This window comes from Balaenoptera borealis (genome assembly GCF_965194805.1).
Source record: "Balaenoptera borealis genome assembly, contig: HAP1_SCAFFOLD_1594, whole genome shotgun sequence".
In the NCBI taxonomy this organism is placed as follows: Eukaryota; Metazoa; Chordata; class Mammalia; order Artiodactyla; family Balaenopteridae; genus Balaenoptera; species Balaenoptera borealis.
Window position 1 is genome coordinate 68,626 of NW_028122639.1, and position 27,263 is coordinate 95,888.

Genomic DNA, 27,263 nt, shown 5'->3' on the forward strand with positions numbered 1-27,263 from the left:
TCCTTGGTGGTAAGCTTTCAGGGGTGCAGAGATGGATCTTCCTGGGGCCTTTTCTGGTCCCAGGAAGATATCGCATAGATGGGACCTCCCAAGACACACATTGAATCTTTAGGCCTGTTTTTCCTATTATGAGGTACGAACGAGTTTCTTCACTGATGGGGATGATGCTTATCTGAGAAGAAATTGTGAAAGGTGGTGTAGTGTAGAGGTGTGGCTTAAGCTTTTAAGTTTTCCTCCAGGTTTTTCCCCTAAGCTTCCTACTTCGGACGGCCTACTTACATGATACTAGTAGGTGATGTCCGGCTAACAACTTCCTAAATATACCTGCAAGCCAGATCAGTGTCTCTTTTCTCTGTATTCCCATGGAAATCAAGAGTCCCGCCGAATTTTCCATCGAAACAGTTGATTTGTGTTGTCTCTAGGAATTCTAAAGGGCGTACCGTTGCTTCCTAACCGGTGTCATTTGGGAGATCCGCCTCTGTACGTTCAAATGATTAATTTTGAGACTTTGCTCATGTGTGCAGTAAACCCTTGAATTCCCTAAGACCTTCCTTTCCTCCATCTCCTACCCCATTAAGCCCGCTTCAGTTCATCTCCTGAATTTCTTTGGAATCTGTCAGCCAGCTCTTCCTCAACTTCCTAATACTGAACTTGCCTGTCTGTTGCGATTAGGTCCTAACTGGTGTCCATATATCTTGTTTCCTTCCAATCCACTCTTCACACAAGAAACCTTCAAAGCAAGTTGGAACGTTGCTCATAAACATCGCTCACAAGCATTGTTTTGAGAATAGAAAACACACTGTTGGCCTTTAAGACTCTGCGTGGTCTAGAATCCTCTCTGCTTCTCTAGCCCCATCTTGTGCCACTTTTGCCCTCACTTTCTATGCTTCAGATACACTGAATTAACCTTAGTTCTCACTCATCTGACAGAAGTCAGTTCAGATACTATTTTTCACTGTGATTCCTAGCATTAAGGAATTTGATTATCAGGTTTTGTATGAGGACTATTTCATCAGGGGTACAGAAGTTCTGGCCATCTCTGGTTTTGGATATCCCTTATTTGTTGAGACCTTTGCGTTGTTTGGTTGCCTTTTGTCTGTTTTCCAGATGGGAAAACAGGAACAAGGGAAGTATAGGTTATTACTAGGTGGGGTTGAGCAAGTGGAGCAGCAAACTGCAAAGCAGAAAGAAGAGGGACGTACTATAGAGGGATATGACTTCCATCCTCAAGGCGCCTGCATCCTGTGCAGGGAGACAGCCTAACATAAAATGAGCCTAACAACAAATATATTGACTTCTTACTAAAAATCTCCAGTTCATAGAACCGAGGGGTTTGTACCTTCTCCTTTAAAAGTGATAGTCCTGGGACTTCCCCGGTGGTCCCGTGGTGAAGACTCTGCGCTTCCAATGCAGCAGGCGTGGGTTCAATCCCTGGTTGGGGAGCTAAGATCCCACATGCTGCGCAGCCAAAGAAATTTTTTTCAAAAGTTATACTCCTGTATTATTGGCTTTAGTGGTTTAGATTTTGTTTTACTGTTAAGAAGATTTCAGTTTATTTACCGGGAACAAACAACACATAATGTAAGAATAGTTTCCCAGAAACGATTTCCATCATTCTCTTCCTCCCTTTCTCCCGCAGACTGGTGTTTCACCTTGACAAGTTCTCTGTCATTCCATAGGAAAGCTGTCTGGCTTGGAGGTTGCAATCCCAGGGAATTTTTCATCAGCGGGGAAGTCTCCATCACTACAGAGGAATCAAGGGAGAAGTCAGTCCCTGGTAAGTGAGATGCTCCCCCTAAACACCAACACAGCAGTCGTGTACCTTTCAAGGGGTTCAGGGGCAAGATGGGCAAGGCATTTCTACTAACTCTTCTTAAGGATCATGGACAGTGCCCTATGCTACGAGGTAAGCGGTGACTGCTGTAATTCTTACTGGTGATCCTTTCCTGTCACTGATTCTCGGCTTTCTTTGTATTTCATAGGACTGTTGTAAGTCCAATACAAAATGAGTCTTATTTTTAAAAACCTGAAATGTTTTACAGAGCCTAGCATTCTCATATAGGGTCCTTTCCATTCTCCCCACTTTCCCGAGAGGCTAAGAACACTTCACACCATGAAGTAGGAGAGGGGGTAGAGCCCTTTTTGATGAAATACATCAACAAAGACAGAGTCTTAGCCTGCTTGCTCTCTGGACAGGATCTCGGACCACAAGGTCTTCAATCCTGGTATAAATGAAGGAAGTGAGGACAGTTCAACTGGCACTCTCATAACAAGAGTTCTGAAACACCTTCCAAAGAGACTATAGCAGTAGATGAGGGAAGGGAGTGCTACAGTGTGGTAGTACAGGGGGAATGATCGGCTACAGCAGTGAAAAGTGTGGTACCGATTGGTGTGCTCTCGGGGTTCTTGGACATGTAGCATAGATGACCTCTACAGTGGCCCTCCCACCTTCCCACCTGCATTAGGTGTTCTTTTTTTTGTAATTTATGTTTATGTATTTATTTATTGTTTGAACTTATTTATTCTACGTATTTATTTTTTTGGCTGCACTGCGTCTCTCATTGCTGTGCACGGGCTTTCTCTAGTTGGCGGCTAGCGGGGTCTACTCTTGGTTGTGGTGTGCGGGCTTCTCCTCGCGGTGGCGTCTCTTGTTGCGGAGCATGCGCTCTAGGCGCGTGGGCTTCGGTAGTTGCGGCTCACGGGCTCTAGGATGCAGGGTCAGTCGTTGTGGCACATGGGCTTAGTTGCTCCACGGCATGTGGGATCTTCCCAGACCAGGGCTCGAACCCGTGTCCCCCGCATTGCATTGGCAGGCGGATTCTTAACCACGGCGCCACCAGGGAAGCCCTAGGTGTTCTTACATAGAGTCTAAAAACAGAGAGCACTGAGAGAAGGTAGTGGTTATTAAAGGCTCAGGATCTAAATTCTACCTGTCTCTACACCCCTTCCCAGCTGTCGATTTGACCCCATTTTTGAATGCCGACCTCATTCTTCAACTTTCTCTGCCGTTTGTGTACTCACCTTGAAAACTTGTTTCTGTGATGCGTTGAGCAGACACAGGGTGGCAGATTGCAGAGGTGGAAGCTGGTGGTCGGATATTTGTGGGCTGAATCTCCTTCAGTCCCATTCCCATTTCTGGTTGCACAGAGGCCCTACTTCCTGTGTATGACACAGAGCCATAGGATTGCGGGCAGGAGCCAAGTTCTCCATACAGTAAAGACCCCAGTGTGCCTTGGTTATAGTAATATACCTGGCTTCCTTCCTGGTAGGTAAGTGACAGGTGGCTCTGCCCCTGATTTGGAATCTGAGATGGTGTTCCCTGAGCAAGGCTGGCAGAAAGCGATGGATGTAGAGGGACCATGTTATTGGCGTCTGAAGTTTTATCATACTGGGCTGCCAGAAACATGGAGGAAGCAGCTGTATGCCGGTCAGTGAGTGCCAGAGTAAAGTCTCCGAGTGAAGAAGAATTCTTTTCAGTGCTTGCTGTGATGTCCCACTCAAGAACACCTGGATAGGAAGCAGCTGAAGTGGAGATCTGGCTGTGGTCAGTAACTCCAGATAACATAGTCGTGCTAGAATGTTGGTAAAGGTAGGCACTACCCATGAGTGTCTGGAAAGGGGTACCAGTAGCCGATGCCGAACTGACGGCAGGGGCAGAGACTCTGGAGAAGTTGCAGACGCTTCGTGTTAGGGAAGTTGCATTGCTACAACAGATTTTTAAGCAACAGAGCAATCCAGCCAAGTTTATATTTTAGAGAGAGAACATCTTCCATGTGGAGGATCAGTTGAAATAGAAGAGATTGTTAGAATTGTAGGGCGGTAGTATTCCAGGCAGGAGATGACGAATGCCAGACACCACCTAGTCACAGACATAGCTTTTGCAGAGATCAGCTACATGTTGTTGTTTTTTATTTACTCTCTCATATAATTTTTTTTAAGTCCTGGACCACAAAATACTGTGGCATCGTTGGAAAAATCTGAGACTCGATTCTAGTCTTTTTTCTGTTTGCCTGCTCTGCAGCTTGGGCTTACGTTCTCAAGCCTTACTTTTTCATTGTGAAATAAGAACGGTGCTACTTAACCCGAGAACTCCCCAGGCATATAGACCCGTGGCGTGTGAGGAGCAGTGAAGGAGAGAAGGAATGGAAGTGCTTTGGGGACCCCAAGAGCCCTTCAGAAACCGTTTGTTCTTTTTAATATTGAGCATTAAAAGTGAAGGCATTCCATTTGTTTCACTCAAAAACAAATTCTGTTCTTCTGATAGCCTGTTTTTTTTTTCCACTCCCTTTTTCTATAGTCAGATCAGTTCCTGATGGGCATTCTCCAGTCCACACTATTGCATCTGATTGGAGGCTATGCAAAATTTCCCAGAGACAATGAATTTTGACTGTATAGTAGTTAATTCTTTATAGTACGTTCCTGCAAAAACACTCTTTTCTTCAGAGTTTTTCCTTTTCAGGATAGTGGTAGTGTTGTGGTAACTAATAAAGGCTACTCTTCAGAAAATTGTATAACTCGTTTTTAGTGTATCTACTTCGCTTACTTAATTCCATATTCCCTGTTTTCTAGACAGACTTCTTGGTGTCCACTGTACCCATGGTTTCAACAGGACTGGCTACCTCATGTGCAGGTGAGTTGCCAACCCCAAGAGGCAGAGCATGTTTAAATTGTTCTGTTTACAATAGTAATGTAAGCTAATGTAAGCTGAATGCAAAAAATGCAGTCAGAGAAGTGTATGAAGTGGAAGGCAATTTTGCCCCCTACTCAGATGTTACCACCAGTAATAATTTAGCACATATTTTTTCAGACGTAAAAAATGCAGATATAAGCATATACAATGGTCCCTTGGTATCTGCAGGGGGATTGGTTTTAGGACTCCCCATGGATCCGAAAATCCTCGGATGCTCAAGTCCCGTATGTAAAATGGTGTAGTACAGTCGGGCTTCCATATCTGCAGGTTATGGAACCGTTGGATATACAGAACTGACTGTACCTGTGATTTAATGGTATAGTGTTTTAGACATTCTGGTTTATAATTTAATATATGGAGGACATCTTCGTCTGACAATATTTGGAGACCTCATTCTTATTTATTTATTATTCTTTTTTTTCCTCCAAATTTGCTTTATGTAGTTGGATATAAATAAATGAGCACAAACTTAAGCAAGATACATGTAACAATTTAATAGAACCTGATACTCTTAATTCTTTCAGTGTTTCTCCAACTCATCATGGGGCTCGTAAGAAAAGTAACCAACATGGATACTACTACAGTTGAATGTCAAATCTTTAAGTGCTTAGGACATACTAAATCCTTGTATAATGCACTTATGAGGAACCCTTCAAGAGACTTGTGTTTTGTATGTAGCAAAAAGTGTTAAGAGTCAAATATTCAACTCAGTATAAAATAATAAGAAACACTTCTGATTTGTTAGGTTGAGATTGCTTCTCCTTTTACTAATGAATGATTGTTTTAGCTGTAATATCACTGAGCTGAACAAATATGTCACCTTGGAGTACATAAGGAAAAATAAACACATGCTAAATGGGTAAAACATTACAACTACATCTTTACTAGACCATCTCTACTAACGCTTCAGAAACTTAGAGATTTAGAGTGTTCTTACGTTAATTGCAAGAAAAATAGAAAGAGAGAAATTCCTTCTTTTTTGAGATCACAGCTGTGAAGTCGTGATTATACAAATTCTTCATTTGTGTGCAAAACATGAAACACATTTCTCTTAATTCTCCCTGCTTAGAATTGTCAGTCAACTAGCAGGACTTTCCTTCCAAGAAACAAGAGACTGAGATGTGTTTTATATAACTTCAATAACCTCAGCACTACAGTAAGAAGACATGCAGTATCCTTTTGCTGTGCTTCAAGACAACAGGGAAGGAGGTCACAGGAAAGAAGAAATCAAAATGGTTACAACTGAGAAACTTTTCTCAGTGTAACCATGGTGCCACTTTCATTTTTACATAAGCATGGTGGCATAATTCAAGCTCAATACATCAGAATTCTTAATATTTAAAATTTACCTTGACTTTTAATTATCACCATGTTAACAACCAAAATAATTTGACGAAACTCATAAGAAAGGGTAATGTTAATAAACCCCACTTTACTAGAGTTAGTTTCTGGACACATTAGCTCATTTTTTTTATAGAAGAGGGACAGTGAATCTCAGTTGGCTTACAAGCTAGGAGATCACTTTGAATTCTGCATTTCTTAACTGCAAACAGATATAGCACTTGTAACAGGTTATAACTGGTTTTCAGCTGGTTTTCAAGCACAGAGCCAGCCCCAACAGTAATAGTACACTATTGAAAAAGACCTAAGGCAATGAATTCCATTTCCAGTGGAAAGAAAGAATCGTATGGTCTTGGACAAACAATTCTGATGGTTTACTTAACAGTCACTTAGTAGTTCTTCCTTGCTCATAGAGCTTTATGACTTTTTTGAGGAGTGAAGCATTCAGCTTGAGTGGATAAATCCTTGTTAGGCTAAGACAATCATTATCATATCCCTCTTTGCCATGAATTGTCTTACGAATGGTCATATCAGTCTGTTTTGGCAAATGAGTAATTAAGGGAAGGCTGTTATTGTGCTTATGAGAATGATATTTTTCTCTGAGAAAAGATAAATAGGCATTAGGAAAATGACCATTTGGGCTCTTTTTCTGCTTCCTCCTTGTTTTGTGAGAATATGATATTTGGTTTTACAGCAGCCATCTTGTGACCCTGAGATGATCATATGCCAATAATGACAAATGGTAGATTAGAAAGAACCAGCAAAGACAGAAAACAGCAACATCAATAGTAACAACAATCACAGCAAAAGAACAATGGGACCTTAACTTGTGGAGTTCCTATAAAGTAAAAAATATAAGTGCTCTATGTTTATTCTAAAACAAAAAAAGAACTATGCAAACCAGCTTAAAACTCCTTTTTTTGTGCCAGTGTTCTAAAATGTGGCTTTTCATAAAACCTTGACCCAAATGCCAGCAACTTCAGAAAAGAATTTGGGTAGGGGGAAGAAGAAAGTTATCTCACTTAGGAAAAACAACCACTATCTTTATCCTAATCTTTGGCACACAGTTGAAACATATATAGCTGCTGTAACACTTTACACAATTCCTATGTACTGGAGGAATAACAAGATCTAAATAACAATTATATTTTTCAACACTGGGTGAAGGCTTTACATAAAAATACCATCCTCCTTTTTCCCCCTAAATTTCTAAAATATCACGTGCTTTTCCCCAACATCTGCAGCCGTTCAGGAATTTTTAGGAAACTTTCATGCATGATCTTAATTCCTAATCCCTGGCTCTTTGGGCTCAACCACAAAAGATCAAAACCACCAAAAATGATGGTTCACTTGAAGTCAGGTGAGAGACACTGGCTCAGTTAGTCTCGTAGGACAAAAGCAGTGCTGCATCAACTGTCTCCATGCAGGAGGGGCACGTGAAGGATCTCATCAGCCAGTCATCTGTACAGCCCAGGTGATCTGCATACACAGCAGAAATCAAATTGGGTTCTCATAAACAAAGTGCATCATACAGATCACACACTCCCCGATCTTTTTTTTAAATATTTGTTTTATTTTATTTATTCATTTATTTGGTTGTGCCGGGTCTTAATTGCAGTCGGTGGGCTCCTTAGTTGTGGCATGCAAACTCTTAGTTGCGGCATGCATGTGGGATCTAGTTCCCTGACCGGGGAACGAACCCGGGCCCCCTGCGTTGGGAGTGTGGAGTCTTTAGCCGCTGCACCACCAGGGAAGTCCCCCGGATCCTTTTTTCTGATCCATTTCTTCCAGGGTCATAAACTCCTTCAGGCTGATGCTGTATGAGGCCTATTCTTTGAGCTATCCTAATTTGCTCCTCTCAGCTGAGGTGCTAGGCGAGTCTGACTAGGTGTTGGATGAGAGACCAAAACTGGAACTTGATCCAGATATGGCAGCAGCAGCTCCTGATCCAGCTCCGTCCCCTTGCCAAAGCTAGCCCAGTCGGATTGAGACTTGTGAGGCAGGGAGATGTCATCCGAAGTGGGGGACTTAAGGCAGTTCCCCATCTTCCGGGGCTTGAGTGTGTGATCTGTGTGCTGTTTTGACAGTCTCCCAACCTCATTCTTTTTTTTTTTTTTTTTTTTTTTTAATTAGTTTATTTATTTATTTATTTTTGAATTTAAAAAATTTATTTATTTTTTATACAGCAGGTTCTTATTAGTTATCTATTTTATACATATTAGTGTATATATGTCAATCCCAATCTCCCAATTCATCTCACCACCACCGACCCCCGCCCTGCCCCGCTTTCCCCCCTTGATGTCCATACGTTTGTTCTCTACATCTGTGTCTCTATTTCTGCCTTGCAAACCGGTTCTTCTGTACCACTTTTCTAGATTCCACATATATGCATTAATATATAATATTTGTTTTTCTCTTTCTGACTGACTTCACTCTGTATGACAGTCTCGAGGTCCATCCACGTCTCTACAAATGACCCAAGTTCGTTCTTTTTTATCGCTGAGTAATATTCCATTGTATATGCGTACCACATCTTCTTTGTCCGTGCACCTGTCGATGGGCGTTTAGGTTGCTTCCGTGACCTAGCTATTGTGAATAGTGCTGCAGTGAACATTGGGGTGCATATGTCTTTTTGAATTATGGTTTTCTCTGGGTATATGCCCAGTAGTGGGATTACTGGGTCATATGGTAATTCTATTTTTAGTTTTTAAGGAACCTGCATACTGTTCTCCATAGTGGCTGTATCAGTTTACATTCCCACCAGCAGTGCAAGAGGGTTCCCTTTCCTCACATCCTCTCCAGCATTTGCTGTTTGTAGATTTTCTGATGATGCCCATTCTAAGCGGTGTGAGGTGATACCTCATTGTAGTTTTGATTTGCATTTCTTTAATAATTAGTGATGTTGAGCAGCTTTTCGTGTGCTTCTTGGCCATCTGTATGTCTTCTTTGGAGAAATGTCTATTTAGGTCTTCAGCCCATTTTTTGATTGGGTTGTTTGTGTTTTTAATAGTGAGCTGCATGACCTATTGATATATTTTGGAGATTAATCCTTTGTTGATCGGTTTATTTTTTTTTTTAAGGCTGCATTGTTCCTTTGCTTACTGATGAACATGTACAAGTCAGAAGTTTTTGATATTATAAAACATCAAAGTAATGAACATTCCTGTGTGAACATCTTTGAATATATATGCTTTGTCTCAGTTAACTTCACTCAGAATGGGACTTCTGCATCAAGGAGTTTATGCCCTTATGCTTTTTGTGGGTGTTGCTACACTGTACCAATGTATGGTTGTTCATGCAGGAAATACGTATTGAGCATCTGTTATGTTTAAGCACTGTGCTGGGTGCTAGCAAAAAGACTTGAGAAATTTTGTGAGTGAGGAGACTTGACCTGCCTGCCCTTTGTGAATTCTAGCAGTCCAGAGAGGGAATAGCTATTCAAGAATCACACTCTGCATGTAGAATTACAACTCTGACAGGTGCCAAGGAGAGGGACATGGTACCATGAGAGCATATTTTAGGGAGGATTTGATCTCATCATGGAGATTAGAGAAGGTTTAGGGATGTTTCAGCTGATATCTGAAGGATGAGTAGGTATTAACCAGATAGGGACGTTGGGGAGAGATTTCTGAGCATAAGGAATAGCAAAAGACCCTCTAAGAGGAAAGCATATGCTGTGTTGGAGGAACTGGCCAGGAAGGTGGGGCCGTTGGGGGAGCATGTCATTATAATGGAGCTGCAAGTGTGGGTAGGAGCTCGATCGTGCAGGCTTATGTTTAAGGTTTCAGACTTGAAGAGTAATAGAAAACCATTGAACTATTTTTGTTGAAGGTGAGTGTGTGGAACATACCCAATTGCATTTTCAACCTATCGTTTTGCTACCGAGTGGAGAATACACTGCAGGGAGAAAGAGTGGAAGCGAGGAAGCAAGTTAGGAGACTTGTGTAGAAATTGGGCATAATGGTGGCTTGGACCAGGGTATGGTGGTCATTTTGGTGGAAAGATGTGGACAGATTCTAGAGGTATGTAGGCAGTATCATTGTCAGCACTGGTGGTGGGTTGAGGATGAGGGTGAGGGAGAAATAGCTGTCAGTGATGGTGATTCCTAAGTTTCTGGCTCCTGTGGTTGGTTAGATAGGGTTTTTTAGATATGATGTTAATATTTGTCCTAATTTGTCTTTTGTTATTTGTTGGTTCTTGATGAATACTCTTGTCATATTAAGTCTCCTGTTTTTAGTGTACAAAGCATTTTGACCGAAACTGACCGTTGTATGTTATCAGATAACTTTTTAACATCTGCCAGTTTGGTCCTGTATTTTATTCTCTTTCATTTATTGATTAAATTGTTGTATTAATGTAAATAACTATATTAATAGATTTTCTAAAGTTGCGTTATCCTTGCATCCTTGGTCCTTGGAATAAAGCCTGTTTTTTTTTTTTTTTTTTTTTTTTTTTTTGGCTGTGTTGGGTCTTTGTTTCTATGCGAGCGCTTTCCCTAGTTGCGGCAAGCGGGGGCCACTGTTCATCGCGGTGGGCGGGCCTCTCACTATCGCGGCCTCTCTTGTTGCAGAGCACGGGCTCCAGACGCGCAGGCTCAGTAGTTGTGGCTCACGGACCCAGTCGCTCCGGGGCATGTGCGATCTTCCCAGACCAGAGCTCGAATCCGTGTCCCGTGCATTGGCAGGCAGATTCTCAACACTGCGCCACCAGGGAAACTCCGGAATAAAGCCTTTTTGTAGTCATGGTATATATCATGCTTTAATAATTATTGATTAGATATGCTGATATTTTCTTAGGATTTTTCTATCTGTATTTGTAAAGCACAATTGGACCTTTTTTTGCAAAAACTTGATTTTCTTTCCTTTTTATTTACAAATGACTCGAATTTTGTTGTTTTGTAGATATTTGATTGATGTAGAAGGCATGTGGCCAGATGATGCAATTGAATGTAAGTATAAGGGTTGTCACTACTTTTCCCTTGTTATAAAATTTGAAGGGAGAAATGTAAGGGAATTTCTCAAATTTTGGAAAAATAGAAAAGTCTGTAATTCATTTGTTCTGACATACGATAACCTTTTACCAAAAGTTTATAAAGGGATGTATCTGGAAATAGCAAGATATAATAGCCTGAATAATTAGTCAGTGGATTTCAGCATTTTTTTTTTCTTTTTAAAATTTATTTAATTAATTAATTTACTTTTGATATTATATCCACTGCCCCACCAAGGAAGTCCCTTTTTCTTCCTTCCTTCTTTCCTTCCTCCCTTCCTTCCTTCCTTCCTTTAAAGCTCCAAGTCATTTAAAATACATGACTTCTTACTAAAAATCTCCAGTTCATAGAACCAAGGGGTTTATAACTTCTCCTTTAAAAGTGATATTCCTGGGACTTCCCTGGTGGTCCCGTGGTGAAGACTCTGCGCTTCCAATGCAGCAGGCGTGGGTTCAACCCCTGGTTGGGGAGCTAAGATCCCACATGCTGCGCAGCCAAAGAACTTTTTTTCAAAAGTTATATTCCTGTATTATTGACTTTAGTGGTTTAGATTTTTTTTTTAATGTTTAGAAGATTTCAGTTTCTTTACCAGGAACAAACAAAACGTAATGTAAAACTAGTTTTGCAGAAACGATTTCCATCATTCTCTTCTTCCCTTTCTCCTGCAGACTGGTGTTTTATCTTTACAAGTTCTCCGTCATTCCATAAGAAAGCTGCTCGTCTTCTGGTTTCATAAGAGATGGTGAACAGTGGTAAAATATCCAGTTGACCGAAATTTCTAGAGTACACTTCAGGGAGCGAATGATGGGGTGGAATGTTGGGGCAGAGTGAGAGATACAGATTCTGGTGAGACTGAGAGTCATGCACAAAAATTACTGGGCTGTGGTGAAGGGAGAACAAAACTAAATCAGGTTCCTGCTGGTGGACAGGAAGCCAAGATGAAGAAGAATGGTGCGTAGCTAGGCAGTGTAATTAGGCCCCTAAGTGCTGTGTCTCCTGATAGTAATTATGAACAGAAACCAAATAATAGTTACTAATAACATGGAGGTGACCAATCCTTGAGAGCTGAGGCAGAGAGAAGGAAAGATGGCATTATGCCTTGTCTCTGGTGCCTTGAGTTTCCCAGGCTGGTTTGTGACCAATCTTGGGTGAAATCATAACTAAGTCATTTCTGCTAAGGTGATCGGCTTTCGTGGGGTCCTTTCTCTGCACTCTGTCCAATGGTAAAGCCCACTGGTTTATGCCTCCTGGAAAACAGTTATTCCAAAGCAGTATAAGTGAAGCATTGATGAAACAGCCATGAAGAACATGTTTCCACATGGCCTCGCACCACCTTTTCAAAGTGCTGTAAAACTTTTTTCATCCAAAAATCAGTAACAGAAAAGGATTGGGATCAAATCCCGTACAGAGGTAGTGTAAGAAAAAAGAGAATAAGGAGCAGAATAGCATGTCTTCAGACAATAAAATCAAGTTGGAAAAGACAGGTCCACAAAACAGATCAAAACTGTAACCTATTATTTCAAAGTGGGCTAAAAGATGTTAGGAAAAACAATGCGAAAGATGAAAGAACATGGATCGAGGAGGGAATGGGAAGTTATTGTTTAGTGGCTATAGAGTCTCTGTTTGGGATGGTGGAAAAGTTCTGGAAATGGTAAATGCTGATAAATGCCACCTATGGGTGTTTGGTTTTAGTTGATCTTCTTCCATGAAAGGGTTTGGAGAGATTCAGAAGCTATGCTGCTGCCTCCATCTTTCTGATGTCCTGCTCAATCTTTTGACATAATTATTTTGAATTTGCACAGTGGTGATGGTTGCACAGCATTGTGAATGTATTTAATGTCACTGAATTGTATACTTGAAAATGGTTGAAATAATAAATTTTGTTTTATGTATATTTTACCATAATAAAAAAAAGATGAAAGAACAGCATAAACCAGAATTAGGTAAGATGATAGAACTCAAGACAGAATTCAAAATAAAAGAAAAAAGTTTCAGAAATGAGGACTAAATTTAAAATAATACAAGAGTGGGGACTTCCCTGGTTGTCCAGTGGTTAAGAATCCACCTTGCAGTGCAGGGGATGCAGGTTCGGTCCCTGGTTGGGGAACTGAGATCCCACATGCTGCAGGGCAACTAAGCCCGCACGCCGCAACTACTGAGCCCACGTGCTCTGGAGCCCACGCGCCACAACTGGAGAGCCCACGAGCCGCAAGGAAGAGCCCACGCACTGCAACAAAGAGCCCACGTGCTGCAACTAATACCCGACACCTCCAAAAATAAATAAGTTAATTAATTAAATAAATTAAATAAAATAATACGAGTGAATGAACATAATGGATAATGCCTTAAGAGAAACAAACAAGAAGAGGAAAAAATTTTTTTAAATCAAAAAGAAGATAAAAAGAATTTTAGAGAAATGGCAAACATAACAGATAGGCAAGAAAGAGTCAGGACAGCTCTGAAAAGAGAAATATAAATACGTATAAGGGGCTTTCCTGGTGGTGCAGTGGTTAAAAATCCTCCTGCCAATGCAGGGGATATGGGTTCGATCCCTGGCCCAGGAAGATCCCACATGCCATGGAGAAGCTAAGCCCGTGAGACACAACTACTGAGCCTGTGTGCCACAACTACTGAAGCCCACGCGCCTAGAGCCCGTGCTCGGCAACACGAGGAGCCACCGCAATGAGAAGCCCGCTTGCCGCAACTAGAGAAAGCCTGCGCACAGCAACAAAGACCCAAAGCAGCCAAAAATAAATAAATAAATACATTAAAATATATATATACGTATAAGAATCTGTTATACCATAAAAGTGACATTTCAAATCAGTGGGACAGATTAGTCAATAAGTTGTGATACATAAATGTTGGGGTATAAATATTTCTCTGGAAGGATCCACAGCACGGCCAAAGCAGATGTCTCTGAGGAGGGAAATGTGTGGCTGGGGAACGTGGGGAAAAGGGTCACTTTTCATTGAATACCCTTGTGTACCTTTTCTAGTGTTCTGTCATGTGAATCTATTACCTCTGAAGTTTGCCTGAGTTCAAACCCCAGTTCCCCCAATTGCTAGCTCTTAATCTAGGGCAAACTCTTCACACTCTCCAAGCCTCTTAATCTGTGAAGTAAGGTCAGTAACTCAGCCTGGTGCTGCCTGGCACAGAATAAACTCTCAAAAAATGGACATTATTAGTGAAAAAAACCCAAATGCCCATCAGTGGATGAATGGATTTTTTTAAATGTGGTGGATATGTGAAATATTATACAGCCATAAAAAGGAATGAAGTACTAACACATGCTACAACATGGACGAACTTGAAAACATTATGCTAAGTGAAAGAAGCCAGAGACAGCGGTCACATTTGTATTATTTCATGAAATGTCCAGAAAAGGCAAAACCATAGCAACAGAAAGCAAATTAATGGTTGCCAGGGCTGAAGGAAGAGGGGATGAAGAGTGCCTGCTGATGCTTAAGGGGGCTTCTTTTTGGGGTGATGAAAACGTGATGGGTTAGATGCCGGTGATGGTTGCATAGGCTTGTGGATGTACTAAATGACACTGAATTTGCAGTTTCAGAAGGTGAATTTTATGGCATGTGAATGACATCTCAAAAAAATAATTTTGAAAATGAAAATTGCCCATTTTCCCATAGTCACTATCCACTGTCTCCATCTCTCCCTTCTCCCCACTGCATTCCTTTTCACGCCCAGCCCTGCCGCTCTCTCCCATCGTCACTCCCTCGAGCTGCCCCACGAGGCCTCCCAGGGAGCCTCTGAACCCCTGGGCGCCTGCGTCCTGTGGCTGTTGGAGCTGCTGCCCAGTGCGCGTGCCCCCACCACTCTCACCCGTGAGAGTGGACGCTTCCGTCGGATTTTTTCTCATGCGTTTCAGTAGATGGTGATGTTTACAAAAGGCGGCACGTGCCCTGCTCAATGGAGGAAGCCCCTCAAGTTAATATTTAGGCGCGTGCAGAAGTTTGATCTCGTCCACCAGTAACCTCAGGATGCTGTGCTCTGAAAGCCAGGTTGGCCGCCTACGGGCATCTGCAAATACAGAGGACTTCAGAGGCATTTGGGCCTCAAATTGAGTCCTTGTACCTCCACATGGGATGTGACCTCAGCCCTTTGCTGCACCTCTGTAAGTGAAGTGGCACAGGAATACCGGCCTTGCCTGTCTTTGCCAAGGTTAACTGAAGAGCGCATTCGCTCCCCTCGTGCTTAGGTGTTGAGTACATCGTGATTTACATACCAGGCCCTATTCGTGGGCCTCCTGATGCAGCAGTTCCCTTGGCTCTGCCCCTGTCGTCAGCTGCCCCTAGGATAACTCTGAGCCCTAGCCACTTCTCTGGTAGATTTCCCTATTCCCCCACTATAGTCACACCTGAATAAGGCAACTCAGACCTTTCAGAGATGTGTCCTGAACCTCTTGTTTTCTGAAATACCTATCTGGTGGTTGTGAGACCTAAGGCCAGCGTCCCCGAGAGACTTTTTCTATTTCTCCTAGTAAACCTAGACTCATCTTCTGTCACCTTCAACTCTACTCCAATTGTGTTCTTTCAACCCAGACCTCTGACCCTGCTTTTTACTTCTGCCATTTCATCCTCACTCCTGCTTCCTTTCCTAAATCCATACGTCTCTTTTGGCCTTCCTAGCCCTGGGCCAAGTTCCTTCCTCTTTGCTCAGTTTTTACCCCTTTCCTTCATTCTCCCATCCAACTTTCAGTCCTTCCTTTCTCACGCCCCAGTTAGCAGCATCTCAAAATTCTTAAGGTTTATTACTCATCTATTAATTGTATTCCATTTACTTATTCAGTTCTATACCTATCTTACCTATGTATGGAAGAACAGCTGGTAGCCAAGGTGGCACCAAGAATCCTAGCAGCTCTCACTTGACGTATCCGTAGTAGACAGCAATTTCCATTTCTTTTTCCCTCTCAGTGAAAAATTGCAGCTTCCCCGAAGAGGTGTATCTGGCAGCATTCTCACGTTGTTGAGCCCGCCTCTTCATGGCCTCTCGCTCTGGCCTCTGCTCTTGTTCGATGGGCTTTGACATGACTGGCTCAGGCACGTTGGGTTCCCTCCATGGAACTCGTTGCTTGCTGAAGTCTTGGCATAGAAGTTGGGTTTGGAGCTTGGATGGGGACTGGCGCTTAGTCACAGCAGGGGGAACAGGCTTCCCGCTGGAGAGAAGCGCCAGATGAAGTTTTGTAGGGTGCAGGCCTAAGAGCAGCAGACTGAGGGGACACGAGGCTGGGTATGGTTGGTCCAAGCCGGTTGGGTTGGGTTGGTCACAGTTGGCTGAGCTGGTTTGGCGGGACCTGGCAGAGAGGCAGGAACTGGCTGGGATGAATTGACTGCAGCAGGTTGAGCTGAGTCAGTAGAACCAGGCTGGGCACGGTAAGCCCCAGCAGGCCGATGTGAGGCCAGAGACTGTGGCCTCCGAGGAGCGGGTCGAGCTTGAGGCTTGTCCCAGGCAGAAAAAGGCAGAGGTATCAACTTGACCTTCCCAGGAGGAGGCCGCTCATACTGGGATGAGGATAGACACTCTGTTTCAGCACTGCTGACTGGTTTCTGGGCTTCGACTTGAGTTTTCTCAGCACTCTTACCCTCATGTGGGGTATGCCGCCATGGCTGGATGGCTGGGGGTCTTTGGGGTTGCTTGAATTTCCCAAGAGCCGACAGGAAGAGAGCCCAGTTTTCTTATCATCCTTCTTCCCCAGCGCATGAAGAACCTTCACAGACTCCAGCATGCGCATGCCTAGGGAGGTTCGAGGCTTTTTAAAGCTCAGTTTGGTGTTTTTTTCGCTTCGTCTCGGGAATTGTTGGCTTCTCTTCTGCCTTGACTTTGTTCCCTGACTGCTTGTTCTCTTCAGCCTTGTTTCTTCCTCTGGTCCTTTTGGTCTTTTCCTGCCCGTGGCTCTTAGTTTTGCTGATCTTTCTGGATGCAGCTTTCTGAGGTTTGCCTTGAGAGTGCTTGGCCGTGTTCACAGGAGCCCTGTCACTGACTGCAGCGTGGCATGTAACCACTTCTCCCCCTAACAGGCACTCTGGATTCTTTGGCTGGATTTTGGCCTTGGGAGCGCCACTGATAGGCTCAGAGGCTTTCTGTTTGTTCTTCCTGGGTTGATCAGAGGGAACCTTTATGACACTTGGCTTTTCCTGCACCTGATTCACCTTAAAGGCTCTGGCATCTTTGGCTTTGATCCCGTTGGGACCTTGGGATTGATCAAGATCTTTCAAAGAACTAAAGAGCTGGGGAAGGTGAATATCCTCCGCCAGTGTAGTAATGTCTGCAAGACCACTGCTGGATTCGATCCCATTTTCGAGTGTCCCTAGGTCCTCACGACTCAGGCTGTTCTTTCCCAGATCAGCATTTTCAGAACCAGGCTGCTCCTCTTGGCTGAGGGGATCGGTGCAGGCCAGCGGCTGGTGAATATCAGGGATTCCTAAAGGGAGTAGTGGAGGATCTTGGTTTTCTTTTGGGATGTGTTAGGCATCCAGAATCTTTGAAAGCTTGGTTTTAATATCATCCACGTGCTTACTCTCTATTTGTCCCTGGCTTGGAGCTGGAGGCAGGGCCAGGAGACGCCTGGCACTCTGGACTGGAGCTGTCACTGAAATGTCCCCAAGTTCAGATGCTGGGTTACTCTCAAATATGTGACTGTTTCTGCTACTGCAGGACTTGGGGAGTTCTTGAGTTTGTGTCACACAAAATGTCTGGCTTGGAGGTTGCAATCCCAGGGAATTTTTCATCACCAGGGATGTCTCCGTCACTACAAAGGAATCAAGGTAAAAGTCCAGTCCCTGGTAAGTGAGATGCTCCCGCTAAACTCCAACACAGCAATCATGTACCGTTCAAGGTACATGATTGCTGTGTTGGTGTTTAGGGGCAGGATGGGCGAGGCATTTCTAGTAACTCTTCTTAAGGATCATGGACAATGCCCTGTGCTACGAGATAAGCGGTGACTGTTGTAGTTCTTACTGGTGATCATTTCATGTCACTGATTCTTGGCTTTCTTTGTATTTCATAGGATTGTTATAAGTCCAATACAAAATGAGTCTTATTTTTAAAAAACTAAAGTGTTTTACAAAGCCTAGCATTCTCATGTAGAGTCTTTCCAATTCTCCCCACTTTCCTGAGAGGCTAAGAACACTTCACACCATGAACTAGGAGAGGGGGTAGAGCCCTTTCTGATGAAATACATCAACAAAGACAGAGTCTTAGCCTGCTTGCTCTCTGGACAGGATCTCGGACCACAAGGTCTTCAATCCTGGTATAAATGAAGGAAGTGAGGACAGTTCAACTGGCACTCTCATAACAAGAGTTCTGAAACACCTTCCAAAGAGACTGTAGCAGTAGATCAGGGAAGGGAATGCTACAGTGTGGTAGTACAGGGGGAATGATCGGCTACAGCAGTGAAAAATGTGGTACCTATTGGTGTGCTCTCGGGGTTCTTGTACATGTAGCATAGATGACCTTTACAGTGTCCCTCCCACCTTCCCACCTGCATTAGGTGTTCTGTTTTTTTTTTTTAATTTGTTTATTTATTTTTTGAACTTATTTATTTTATGTATTAATTTTTTTGGCTGCACTGGGTCTTCATTGCTGTGCACGGGCTTTCTCTAGTTGCGGCTAGCGGGGGCTACTCTTGGTTGCGGTGTGCGGGTTTCTCATCGCAGTGGCTTCTCTTGTTGCGGAGTATGGGCTCTAGGCGCATGGGCTTCAGTAGTTGTGGCTCCCGGGCTCTAGAATGCAGGCTCAGTAGCTGTGGCACATGCGCTTAGTCGCTCCACTGCATCTGGGATCTTCCCTGACCAGGCCTCGAACCCGTGTCCCCTGCCTTGGCAGGCGGATTCTTAACCACGGCGCCACCAGGGAAGCCCTAGGTGTTCTCATATAGAGTCTAAAAACAGAGAGCACTGAGCGAAGGTAGTGCTTATTAAAGGCTCAGGATCTAAATTCTACCTGTCTGTACACCACTTCCCAGCTGTAGATTTGACCCCATTTTTGAATGCTGACCTCATTCTTCAACTTTCTTGCTGTTTGTGGGGCTTGCACTTTGGCATTTTCTTAAAAGCTAAACATAAACTTACCATATGACCCAGCAATTCCAGTCCTGCGTATATATGCAAAAGAAATGAAAACCTATGTCCACAGAAAAACTTTTACAAAAATGTTCATAGCAGCATGATTCACGTTATCCGGAAAAAAAAAAAAAAAATGAAACAATCCAAATGTCCAACAACTGGCAACTGGATAAACAAAATGTGGTAGAGCCATACAATGGAATACTAACCAGCAATAAAAAGGAGTACTGGTACACACTATAACAAGGATGAATCTTGAAAACATCATGCTAAGAAGCTAGATGCAAAGACTAGATATTATATAATTCTATTTACATGAAATGTGCAGAAAAGGAAAAAGGCAGATTGGAGGTTGTCTGGGGCTGGGAATGTGGATTGATTGCAAACAGGTATAAGGGACTTTTCTGGGTAACAGAAGTGTTCTAAAACTGGATTGTGGTGATGATTGCACAGCTCTGTAAATTTACTAAAAATAATTGAATTGTATACTTAAAATGGATGTATTTTATGGTATGTAAATTAAACTTCTATAAAGTGTTTTAAAAATCTCTGTAAAGATATGCCAGAACAAGTCACACTGAGTAGCTCTGGAAAGGAAAGATGGGTGCCTGGGAAACGGGAGAGGGAAGACACTGTATCAAATACTCCTTTCTATATTTTTAATTTTGTACCATGTATTGTCAGTTTAAGAAATGAGAATAAACAAAACAAAAACTTACAAGGAAGAGTGTGGCAATAAAGGTTTAATGGCTTTGGTGAGTTCAATAGGAGTAAAACATATGTTAGGCCATAGAAATGTTCTAGCTTACAGAAAGGAAGATGATAAATCCTCTGTCACCATCTGAAGCACAACATGCTTAGTTCAAAGGGACATGCTTAAAAACAGGATGTCAACAAATAGACCCAGAAGCTGTCAACTTAGGAAAGGGGAGTAGAAAGGATGACCTGTGAGAAACGGTTCAAAGAGTGAAGACCTGAGGGAAAATACTTCAGGGAAGGAAGTGGGGACCTGAGAGGTAGAAGATTAGGTCTCTTTTGTGCCTTCAGAGAGCAGAACTGGAAGCAGAGCCAGGAAATCTAGTACAGGCAGATTTTGGATCTTTTTAAGTTTTAAAACCTTTGCCAGCTGGAGCCTTAGACAAATGGAACAAGTTGCCAATGAGCGGCAAGTGAGTGGTGGAGCTGTTGAAGCAGAGGCTGGAGCACCCTGTGGAGCAGAGGCAGCGGAAGTGTTGACGGTCCCTTCCGAGAACGAGTCTGAGAACCTCTGGCACTTCCAGAGGACATGGTATGCACCGCTGGGTGTAAAGCACACACGTTTACATCTGATTAAATGAGGGAGGAGCCTTGGTGTGTGTGTTTCTGCTTCTAGTTTCAATCTTTCTGATTAAGTTCATTCCTGCCTATAAAACGGTAAACATTTAAAAATAGAAAATAGTCTAAAAATAAATTCTTTCTCAACAAAATGTATCTAGTTAGCCCTCTAGGATGGTGAAAATCAAAAGGACAGACGCCAACAAGTGTTTTCAAGGATGTGGAGAAATGGGAACCTTCATACATTGCTGCTAGGAATGCAAAATGGTAACAATACTTTGCATAACAGTCTGGTAGTTCCCCAAATGGTTAAATATAGAGTTAACTGTATTATCCAGAGTATATCCATTCATCGGCATATGCCCAAAAGAAATGTAAAATACGTCCACACAAAAACTTGTACATGGATGTTCACAGCAGCTTTGTTAATAGTAGCCAAGCAGTGGAAGAAATGCAAATGTCCAGTAACTGATGAATAGATAAGTGAAATATGTGCATTCATACAGTGGAATATGATTTGGCCATAAAAAGGAATGAATACATGCTACAGTGTAGATGAACTCTGAAAATATTAAGTGAAAGAAGCCAGTCACAAAAGATCACATGTTGTATGATTCCATTTACATGAAATGTCCAGAATAATGAAATCTATAGAGACAGAAAGCAGATTAGTAACCACAGCCGGGGCAGGGGCTGGGGCAGGGGTGGGAGATTGGGAGAAATGAGTGACTGCTAATGTACATAGGGTGTTTATGGTAGGTGTTGAAAATGTCTTAAAATTAAACTGGGGTGACGGTTGCACAGCTCGGTGAATACACTGAAACACACTTAACTGTACGCTTTAAATAGGTGACTTTTATGGTATGTTAAGGATCTCAAGAAAGCTATAACAATGTGTTTATTCATGTACGCAAACTAAAATACATGTCGATTATGAAGCCTTATTTGGAGAAAAAAGCTTCTCGGGCTCTCTGTTCTTACATCTTCTGTTACTGAATCAGGGGTACAAGAACAATGGAAGGTGACCAACAGCGTCATTTCCATTTAACAGTGGACAGTCCCAACAAAAATGTGGGCGCTGGGTATTGTACGTTTGGTGCAGTGCTACACACACTACGGCTAGCACTAAGTGCAAACCGTCAGAACCGTGCCGTCACGCTAATTTGACTTCCACAGATTCAATCAATAACCACAATTCACAGGTCTGCACTGTGTGTGACAATTTGTGCTGAGGACCCACCATGGGATAGAACATAGAACTGTTGCTGAATTCATTTACAGATGCCGTCGGTAAACCACAACAATCCACTTTCCTTAGTCCGTGGGAGAGTCTCAGGCATTTCCTCTAATGATCTCATCATCCCTTAGCGCCTGGATGTGAATCAACCCACTCTGTTCTCTGCAACTGGGCTTACGCATAAAGATTGAAGTGACTACAAGTCAACTCACATTATCAGCTACCATGATTTAAGCTTTCTGTTGCAGAGAGTCTTGAAAGGAGATACACACTGGCTGGCTTCTTCTGTTATAATTTCTATTATTGTGAGAGTAAACTCACCTGTTAATGCCTTATTACAACTGGGGAAAAAGTAACTGCCACCATCTCAGAGATGTTTCAGGCTTTTTGTAGTACTTTTTAGTTTAATTAAAATCTAGGTGAAATTCATTCCCGTGTTCATTGATCAGACAAACCATCATAGAGACCCAGGGGGGGAAAAAGAAAAGCTTTTCAATTAAATAATGACTTTTTAGGTGGAAACTGAACTTAGGAAAACATCTCTAATATAGGAAAAAGGCTGTATTTTCTTACATCACCTTATACAGCTATTCTTCATGTATGAAGATTGTTATTGCTGACCTTCTGCCGGCAAGGTGCCTGCTGAAAGATGCTTTTCTTTCAGAAAAATGGGTTTATGCTCATTTATTTATAACCACTAAAGTTTAGGACCAGAGATACACATTGATAAGACAGAGTCAAAATTAGAAATACAGTCGATGGCACCAAAAGACAGTCTTTTCTTGTGAAAAGTTTTTAGATATGCACCGTTCAAACTGGCAACTGGCGTTTCAGTACGAAAACGTACTAGCTCGTCTGCCCCCAAAATAACATTTTGACGTAGATTTAATTCTGAAAGGCAAGATTAGAACTTCTAAAAGCAGGAACTAAGGTGATAACTGTCTAGTAGTCACCATCAGAAAATCAGAACTGGTCAATTACTTCTGCAAGTATGGTAGATGATAACTCTAATATATCCTCCCCCTCAAATCAAAAATGCATTGCGCCTGCAGAATGGTCCTCAGAAAATTTCTTTTCATACATGAATGAGTAAAGATTGCAGAGACATAACGAATCTGAATAATGCCAAAATTCCAGGCCATGAGACTGTAGAGTTAAAATGTAATGGAAGTACTTGTCATTAGAACCGAGGTCAAGAAACTAACAGGATGGTAAGGTTCCCAGATAGTGGCTGGGTTTGGGGTAGAAAAGAAAGAAAATCAAGAGCTAAAGCCCTCAATATACAGGAAAAACTGGAAGGTTAGCAAATGATCATTAAAATCTTGTAGAGGGTGGTAGAGCTAGATGACTTAAGTCCCAAAGGATTTTCTATCAGGTTTGAAAAATTATGGTCTGGAAGTGACCCTCTCACTCTCTGCTTCTCTGCATTCTCTGAAATCTTTCCTCTTAGCTTTAGTATTTGTGAGGATTATGATCACCTTTTTTACATGGATGGCTCTAAAATCTTTATTCCACTCATGACATACTCATGAGGTCATACGTAGCTATGTTTTTAGATAGTTTCACTTGGATGTTTTGATCTAACTTCAACTTTAATCAATAAAACTCCTTCATATTTCAGTCAGAATTAGTTTCCTCTTCCAATCTCTCCATTTTGATAAGGTGTTTGCATAGTATTTTAGTTGCTTTGGGTAGAAATTTCAAAAGAACCACGGCTATTAATTACCAAGTCCAAGTGATGAGAGTCCAGCTTAGTTTCTTCTCATAAATTAATTGATGAATATCACTTTCTTATTTAAAAATCTCTGCTGACAATTAGCTAAACATTTGGCAATAAAATTATATCTAGACACACAAAATAAATTCCATGTGGATTAAGTGTTTAAATGCATTGCCCTCCACCCTAAATAAGTATTAAAAAAAAAAAAAAAAAAGGAGAATACTTTTTTATAATCTTGTGGTTGGGGACATCTTTCTTAGCATGGAAAAAAGAAATAAAGAAGTTGAGTACACAACAATGCTATTACACTATTAATACAATATCAATAATGCTCAAGAATTAATAAGAAAAATTCTTCAGAGAAAAATGGGCAAAGGATATAAGCAGCTAATTCTCAAAACAAGAAATGTAAAGAGCAATCTCTGAAACCTAATATTTAAAAAATGCAATTTAAAGCAATGAGTTTTTTCACACATTAGATTAGCAAATATTAAAAAGACTGATACTACCCATAGTTGGCAAAGGAATGAAGAAACACATCCTCTCATACTTTTGGTGGGCACATATATTTGTACAAAATTCCCGGAGGGCACATAGTTAGAGGTGGGGAGGTCTACAGATTACTGACAGTCTTTTAAATTTCTATTATTAATGATCTACTTAGGATTTAAAACTTCTTGGTCAACTCTGTTAATTTATATTTTCTTAGAAAATCACCCATCTAATTTCGGTTTTAAAATATATCAGCCTAGGGCTTCCCTGGTGGCGCAGTGGTTGAGAATCTGCCTGCCAATGCAGGGGACACGGGTTCGAGCCCTGGTCTGGGAGGATCCCACATGCCGCGGAGCAACTAGGCCCGTGAGCCACAACTACTGAGCCTGCGCGTCTGGAGCCTGTGCCCCGCAACAAGAGAGGCCACGACAGTGAAAACCCCGCGCACCGCGATGAAGAGTGGCCCCCGCTTGCCACAACTAGAGAAAGCCCTCGCGTAGAAACGAAGACCCAACACAGCCAAAAAAATAAAATAAATAAATAAATAAAATCCAGCCATTCATATTAAAAAAAAAAAAAAAAAGGAAAAAAAAATATATATATCAGCTTAAAGTTGCATACAGTAATCTTTTTAAAAAAAACACTTCTTTGACTGTGGTTATACCCTTCCATACTATTAGTGTTGATCCTTTTCTCATGGTCAGAATAACCAGAGATTTGGTCTATTTTTTTTTTGAAAGAACCAGATCTTGGTTATATCGATCAATTCTGGGGACTGATTTATAGAATGCTTATTTCAATTGTTTCCTAGTTGAGTTTGTTGAACTAAAATATCATTGAAGGCTATACATTTTCCTCTCAATATAGATTTAGTCACATCCCGTAAGTTTTGGATATGTGCTTTTACTGTCATTAATGAAAAAAATTCTATAATCTCAATTTTTAGTTCTCCTGTAGCCCAAAAGCTTAGACTGTTTTAAAATGTTTATTTAAGGAAAAAGTTATAGTTGTTAAATTCCAACCTTATTGTACTGTGGTTAGAGAATATAAGCTTAGTTAGAAATGTTCTACTTTGCGGATTTATCAACATTTTGCCTAAATGTACAGTTAATTTTTGTAAATATTCCGTGGGCATTTGGAACAACTGTGGCTGCTGTGTTTTGGGAATAAAGTTTTCTATAGATACTTTAAATCAAACTTCTTAATATTGCTATTAAAATCTTCCATATCTTTTATCTGTTATATGTCAAAATCTGATAAAAACAATGAAAATATCCCATTCTTGTACTTTTGTCACGTTGTATATTGTAATTATGTCTGGATGAACATATGAATGCACTCTGGTTGAAAGCACAGCAGTAATTTTGGAAGTCTCTGAAAGACTCTTTCTTCCCTTGGAAATTACAGAGTGGAGATAGGGTAGATTCTCAAGACAAGTAACATTTAATTAGAAATGACCCCAAAACGCTACCTTTCCATGGTATAGAAACTTGTATTTCTAATCCGGAAAAACTATAAATTATTGGCAGAAAGGTGGAAGTATAGGAATTTTCATGCATTGCAGGTAGGAATATAGACTGGAAATTAATTTGGTACTAATGTAGAAAATTAAGTATACATATAGCTTATGATCCAAGATTTCCACTTCTGGGTCTGTGCAACAAAGGTAGTCTCACAAGGTCCATAAGGCAATATGGACAAGGATGTGCACTGCTGGTGTTTTGCCTTGTTGGGAATTGACGGCGACCTGGGTGTCCATTACAGGGCAAGTGCATAGGTAGATTGGTAGATGCACTCCATGGAGTACTATGCAGTGATCAGAAACCTGAATTAGACGTGTGTATAGCAATGTGATGAATCTTAAAAATACAAGCTTAGTGAAAATAACAAAAGTAATGACATACCTTTTATATACATTGAAAATACATGACAACACAGAATACATATTTTGTAAGAACTCTTGTAAGCCAAAAGATATTTACATAACAAGGCCAGTTCCGACGGGAGGACAGGAATGAGGATGGGATATGGGAATGAAATTTTAAAAAGAGAGGCCATGAACCTAGGAGTATACTTAACTCAACTCTTGGCAGCTGAAGTTAAAAAAATTTTTTTAACTTTATCTTGGCATAGAAACTGCGTACTAATTCTATGCTTTCGCTCTGCTTCTAGAAGGATTTGTTATGACTAGATTGGAGGTTCAAACAGGTACTTTAGGCAGAAACTAGAACACAATGAAAAGCTTGAGAATTCTCTCTTCCAGCTCATAACTAACGTTTTATGTTTGATCAGTCTGGCTGAGGTCACTTTTTAATTAATGTCACAAAGAAATTTTTATGGTTTCATAGTAGAAAAGATGTGCTTCTTGTTTAAAAAAAAACATGAAAAATTTTTTTTAAAAAAAGTATAATCCCATAATCTTAAAATAATCTGCTAATATTTAATTTTGATCCAGTCGTATAAATACATGTAAATATTATATCTTGCTTTTTACCTCTTAGCATATAATGAAATGTATCCTTGGGTTCCAAGATACTGCTTTGGACTGTTGTTTCTCTCCATATATGTGTGATTGTGAAGAGTGATACGAAATTAGCCTGTTTTATAAAAATGTAAGAAACACTGGTAAACATTTAATTAAATATTACTAAAGCTCTCATTTTATTCTCTCATGGAGGTCTCTTTGTTTGGTAGTTAGTTTGTGTTGTTCATTTGCCCCACTGCTGAAAACGTGGGCAACTGGAAATAATGAGAGGTCAAAAATACAGAGAAATTATTCATCTTCAGCTTTTTCTCTGTAAACAAAAACTGTTAAATATGGCTTCTTTTGTACTGACAGTAGTAAACTATCCCTTTTCTTTGATCCCAGTATACACCCAGACATTGAGAGAAAAAGATGGGAAAGGGAGGGGGAAAGAAAGAAAAAACAAGAAGGAGAGAGAGAAAGAGCACAGAGACAAACACAGCAAGAACATGAGAGAAGGAGAGGAGAAAAGGAGTAAGCAGAAGAACAAGAGAGCTACACAGCAGAGACAGTGAGACAAGAGACAGCATGGGGTGGGGTGGAGGAGAGCACAAGTGCACAGAATGCGGGTGCACAGAGGCAGAGAGAAAGAACACAGAAGCAGACAGGGTGCAAAGACACTGTAATAAGAGAAAAGCATGAACTATAGAGCCTGGGGACAGCCTGCATAGACACAGCAGAGAGAGGCACAGAAAGAATGAGTCAAAGAAAGAGTAGGTGTAATCAAAGGAAGAAGGGAAGAACAAGCAGGCAGTTGCACTTATTCCCTTATATTCACTCTTAACCCCTCAAATGTACATGTCCTGGGTACACATGTTCAGGGGGAAAAAAGCATTAACATATCTAAGGAAACCTGGGTTAAAGATAAGATAGG

The 27,263-nt window shown here is 41.4% G+C and overlaps 1 long non-coding RNA gene and 1 pseudogene across 7 annotated transcripts; one reads left to right on the forward strand and one right to left on the reverse strand.

Annotated features, from left to right (window-relative positions):
- Positions 1 to 1,638: 1,638 nt before the first annotated feature.
- Positions 1,639 to 19,244, forward strand: LOC309622122. Of its 6 annotated transcripts, XR_014240530.1 has the most exons (6): positions 3,657 to 4,389; positions 4,570 to 4,630; positions 5,760 to 6,101; positions 10,602 to 10,775; positions 10,933 to 10,979; positions 11,690 to 19,244. It is a non-coding gene; the product is annotated as an uncharacterized lncRNA (long non-coding RNA). The 6 variants fall into 6 exon arrangements; XR_014240526.1 differs by lacking the exons at positions 3,657 to 4,389; positions 5,760 to 6,101 and adding an exon at positions 1,639 to 1,777; XR_014240528.1 differs by having other exon boundaries at positions 3,657 to 4,630.
- LOC309622121 (RING finger protein 11 pseudogene) lies at positions 6,119 to 9,004 on the reverse strand (annotated as a pseudogene). Its single transcript has one exon. The product of its transcript is annotated as an RING finger protein 11 pseudogene (transcript).
- Positions 19,245 to 27,263: the final 8,019 nt, after the last annotated feature.